Raw genomic sequence first — 6,000 nt, 5'->3', positions numbered from 1 at the left:
AGAGCCCCATCCTGGAAAGGGGGTTTCTGCTGAGAAAAGAAAACATCTTGAATAAAACTAAAAAATATGGCCTCTGAAAGAAACCATAAATCTATACAATTATCATGGTGGGGATGGGATGAGGTCAATCTTTGAATGTGGGCTAAAGCATTTCAAGATAATAAAATGTAGTTGTAAACTAGAAAAATAATAATTGTGTTGCAATTTAAATTATTTCATAATATTCAGTACTTTCAGAGTTCTTTCTAACCATTACATTTTTTTCCTTATGAAACACAAAAGGGAGGTATGGTCCAGCCGATTGTATCCAGGCAGCTAGGTGGTGAAATGGGTATAGAGTCAGCAAAGATCAGAGCTCAAATCCCGCCTTATAACTCTTAGTAGCTGTGTGACCCTGGGCAAGTCACTTAACCTCTGCCTCAGTTTCCTGATACGTAAAATAGGGATAATAGCAGCACCTCCTTCCCAGGGTTGTGATGATAAAATGAGATAATATTTATAAAGCCCTTTGCAGACTTTAAAGTCCTATATAATTGCTAGATATTATTTTTATCAATCTCATTTCTGAAAGTACAAGCTGTGGTAATAATGTGATTAAAGATCTTTCCTGCCCTTTCAATAGACCTCAGGTGGGGCCAGTTAAAGGAGGCCTGATTAGAGGCAGGCCTACACCTTTGTGATGCTTTCCAACACCCTTTTGCCAAGTAGATACTAAGCCTCAGGCCCATACCCTTATGCTAATTGGGCTTGAAGCCCTTGGGCCCTAAAAACATTATATACACCCAGAAGGTAGCCCTTGAGAACTGAGAATTCATAAGTCAGAAGTGAGAATTCAGAATTCTGCCCAAAGAGAAGTAAGACCTCTGAGATGACAGAGCTACAGAAAGAGTGCAGAACAGAGAGTGGAAACCAGGGAACTGTGGAGACCAGAGAACTAAGGGGTGAGAGAATGCAGGCAAGCAGACAAGATTCGTGAGTGTTTATGGGGAGGCCCCAGCAGGGGGGAAGATTACAGGATGACTTGGTTCCTTGCTATAATACTGTGTTATAATTTCCTTGTTGTTACATTGAGGTGGGCTTACTAGTTTTGGAATATATAACTGCTATATCAAATTGGAGTTATTGGTCTTGGGATTTGATCCTCTGGTGTCTAAATAAATGTTATACTTCCTCTGCCTTCTACCTAGAGAGTTTTTCATACTTTGTGATTCTGAACCATATAGGCATGTTCATGGTCACTCTTGAGGTCATGAATCTTGCCTTACTAATACACAAGAAAGGGAGGGGGAAGGGAATAGGAATAAGCATTTATGTGCTATGTGCCTACCATGTGCCAAGCCCTGTGCTAAGCATTAAAAAAAAAACCAAACATATCTCATTTGAAGACAATAAAGCTTTATTCCTTTTACTTAGACCTGACTTAGTATTCATAATAAAAAAATATTAGAATAGAATTATACACTATATAAGGCTCTTAGAATTTGGTCTACTTTGGTGCTATAAGATATAAGAGAAAATCAGAGATGCTGGGGAATGTTTAGAGAATTGTGGGCCACATGGTTACAAGTTTGGAAAATAGAAACATTAGGGTCTTTAGAAAATGATTTACTCAGGGACCCCTGATTGTGTTCAAATGATTCATGTTCTGAAGAATGATTTGCAAAATAGTGGGACCAGCAAATCTTAAGGGCTATGTTCTACCTTGGCCTTAATTTCCATCCCTGCCTATGAAAAAAGGGTAGAGGAGACTGGATTATTTCTATTGGTGAAGAAGTCACTTAATTGATTGTCTTAAGGTATGTGAAGGGTCATTGCCAAGGAAGAAAGCAATCAACTAATTATTCTCTCTGCACACTAAAGATATAACCGAACAAAAGATTTAGGGGAGGTAATCTAAGTATCTGGAACTGCCTCCTTCCTGATCGTTCAGTAGAACACTGGCAGAAGTTACTAGAAGGAAACTGAAGGTTTATTTAAAAATAAAAAAAAAGGGAAGAGAAATAACAAAAGAACATGACCTTGGGCAAAAAGACTGGGATGACAGAGCCAAATGCAGACTTAAGATCACAGATCTACTTTTAACTACTGATTCTGCTACTACCTGTGTGATCTTGGGCAAGGCATTTGATGACTCTGAACCTCACTTTCTTCATTTGTAAAATGATGGCTTAATCCAGGTGTTTGTTTTTTTAAGGTCCCTTATAGCTGGATATTCTATGATTCAATCAACCAATTAATAAACATTTATTAAGTACCTATGATATGTTGGGCACTCAGAATACAAAGACAAAACATGAAACTGTCCCTGTTCTCTAGGCTCGTACATTCTATTTATTTACAGTTTGTTGAAACATGAGAGTTATATGCATTCCCATTCCCCTCTCCTAGGATTTATTTACTTATGCTTCAATTAATTAAATTTTATTGTTGGATTCATCTAGTATGAAATTTCAGCAGAGACCTGCCTAGAGATTTTTAAGACATGGTTCTATGGTCATGTGTCTTGTATGTTTTAGGTAAATATTTCTAACTGGGTTCCAAAATAAAACAATGTGGTCCAGAGAATTTCTGAGGGCTGATAATATTCCTCTCACATTTTTCCTGGATATCGAGTCTGCAGTTATCAGGCTAGGAAGTAACCACTGTGGGGAAGTGACCTGGCAACTGCTGAAGACTCAGGGGGCAAAGTAGCCAACACTGAAGTCCTTGGCACTGACAAATGGTTCAGCATCAGAAACAGATGTGATTTATCGGTGGAAATGAAACTAAAGAAGATGCTTTGCCAGCAACTTTGCTTCTGTACTCTCAGGACCATGGGATCTTTCCATCTGACTTGTAGGTGACTTCTGTATATGTTGCGTCCCCCATTTGAAGGTGAATTTCTTGAAGGCAGTCTTTTCTATTTGCATTCCTAGAGCTCAACACAGTGCTTTGCACACAGTAATTATTTAATAGATGCTTTTTCATTCCTTCATTTATTCTGCAAACTTTCAACATGAATACTCTGGATAATCAAAAAACAGGAGCTGTACAGAAAGAAGTTAAGACAATCACACCTTCCAAGTTAGGAATAATAATTTAAACTTTAAAGTTGCCTGAGATTAGTTTGCACAGAATTCATTCATTCTTATGTGGAACTTACAGGCAGTCTATTATATGAATGTGCTCCAATTTCAAAAGCTTGCCATGTCTTACTGAGGGCCAATGACTAGACATCATTCTTGAACAGAGCAGGAAGTCAGAGATAGTTTTGTTGTAGGATCCAGCATGCAAAGAATAGTTTGATAGAATCATAGTTCTTTGAGCTAAAGGGAATCTCAAGAATTCATCAACTCCCTGTCTTTAGACAAGTACATTTATGTACATTTATATATATATAAATACAGTACATAACATTATATATGCATTCAAAATGTACATTTATGTACATTTGAAAGAGACAACTGGTTTTCAGGATGAAGCAATTTGTTTAATCTCTCACTGTGTCGAAGCTTCAACTATAACCTAGATCTCCTCGGCTCCTGCTGTGTATGAAGCACTGTGCAAGGCATGATGGGAAAGTCGATAGATACAAAGTCAAATAAGACATTATCCTTCCCCTATTGGAAGTGATCTAGTAGAGAAGATAAATACAGTAAATAGGATCCTTCTCTTCCTTTAAGACACTATTCTAGAACAGCTTTCTAGTCAAAGTCTTTCTTGGTCCTGAAATGTTAGTGCCCTTCCTTCCTAAGTCAATTGCATTTAATTATCTTGTATTTTTTGTAATACACCTTCTTTCAGTCTTTATATTTGAATTCCCAGCACCTAGCACAATGTCTGGTGCCTAGCAGAAGCTTTAGAAATATCTGTTGATTGTGTAATTAATTGAAGATAATACACACACATGTAGAAATCAAATCAAGAAACATTTACCATTGTGTCTAGAATTCTGTGCTAGATACTTGGGGAGGTGCAAAGTTTAGAATAGATATGTTCCCTGTTCACACAGCCCCTCGTATGTGAATTTTTGAAAATCTGTGACTTTATTCTGATGTGAGAAGTCTCTCAATTTATGGTACTCTTAGGAGAGAAGTCACCAGGAGTTGTCTGAGGCACAGAGATGGTAAGCAACTCATCCAGTGTCCATGGCGGGTTTCAGAGATGGGATGTTAACTCATATTCAGTCTACAGTTTGGGACCCAACTACAGTATAAAATAAGAGTTGTATAAAAGTCTAGAAATTCATAGGAATATATGTAAAGCAGATGGAAAACTTTGTCTGGGACAGCCTGTACAGTCAGAAGACTAGCTGCTCCCAGAGTTGAAGAGGGGTAGAACAGGCTGAATTGCCTTGGGAAAAATTGTAATGCTTCTTTACAGAAACTAAGCTTCCCATGAAAGCAAAGGTCCATCTTCTTAATACTAACCTTCTGCTGGTATTAATATCTGGCAGCAAGATCTGCAATACAACGGTCTTCAAAGCATTAAAAATGAAGATCACACAGAAGAAAATGGAAAGGCATATGCATATGGTGGGGGTGAGCAGGCTGCAACATGTAACCAATGAAGACCTCCAAAGAAGAACAAAGGAATTGTACAACAGGCAGAGAAAAGGGGCCTATCGTGTGGTAAGGATGAGAAATGATATATGGATAGCCAAAATGCTTCTCTTGTACCCTCACAATGTCAGATGAGATCGAAAGGTCTCAAGCATGTTAGGTGGACCCCTTGTGTAGGAATTACAGGAGGATATAGATAAAAGTTACACAGGATGGGCTGACATAGTTGGGTCAGGATTTGCCTTGTTGTAGGGAATTTCTGAATTGATAAAATAACAGATCCACTTGAGCATTTGGCTATCTGCAAATACTAAATAGCAGACTTAGCTGTTTCTGCTTGCTGAAGGAATAGAAGTATCATCAGCACCCTGTACATTGTAGTGCCCTGGGGTGGGGGGAACCCAGGTTGCTCTATCCCAGGGTGGGGAACCTGCAACCTAGAGGCCACATATGGCCTTTTAGGTCCTTGGGTGCAGCCTTTTGACTGAGTCCAAGTTTTACAGAACAAATCTTTTTATTAAGAGGTATTGTTCTGTGAAGTTTGGATTCAAAGGGCTGCACCTGAGGACCTAGAGGGCCACACGTGGCCCTAAAGCTGCAGGTTTCCCACCCCTGCATACCACATATAACTCTGACTTGGACTTGAGAGAAACAAGGAAGGAGAGGCAGCTTGGAACAGCAGAAAGACCAATGGCTTTGGAGTAAAAAGACCTGAGTTCAAATCCCCCTCACTATGTGTGACCTTCAGCCAGTCATTTAGGTTGCATTTATATAGTGGTTCATAAAGAAACAGAGACTGGGAGGTTAAGTGATTTGGCCAGGGTCACAGAGCTGGTAAGTATCTGAACAGATAATTAAACCTAAATCTTCCTCATTTTTAAATGCAACACTTCATCCATTTTACCACACTGCCCTATTTCCTCATCTGTAAAATGAGGTGGTTCTTAACTTTTTAAAAACTTTTTTTTGTGTGTCATAGATCCCCCTTAGCAGTTTGATGAAACTTATGGACTCCTCGGAATAATTTTTTTAAATGCATAAAATGTAATGCACTTGTTTAAAAGGAAAACAATTTTATTGAAATAGTTATAATTATTTTTAAATAGGTCTCAGACTCCAGGTTTAAGAACCCTTGGAATAGACTTTTAGGAGGACATGAGTTCTGAAATATGAATAGCAAGACTGCTTTTTTTAGTTTCCACCAGACTTGCAGGTCTGTCTGTCCAAAATCCTCTCTCTGTCCAAATCAGTTTATTATAGCCAGTATAACATTTCTCCTCCCCTCTCCTAATTTAGGCTAATAAGGGTAATAAATAACAACAATGTTAACAATGTCTTACCGTTTGTATACTAAATCCAAACAACTAATGACTCACATGAGGGGCCACCCAACTTGCGCTCTGTAGAGAAACCTTGGGGCCACGAGTCTACAGCCAGTTCTTGGCCACAAGCTGCCTTC

This window comes from Trichosurus vulpecula, chromosome 1 (genome assembly GCF_011100635.1).
Source record: "Trichosurus vulpecula isolate mTriVul1 chromosome 1, mTriVul1.pri, whole genome shotgun sequence".
Lineage (NCBI taxonomy): Eukaryota > Metazoa > Chordata > Mammalia > Diprotodontia > Phalangeridae > Trichosurus > Trichosurus vulpecula.
The sequence above is the reverse complement of the archived record's forward strand: the minus strand, read 5'-3'. Positions refer to the sequence as shown.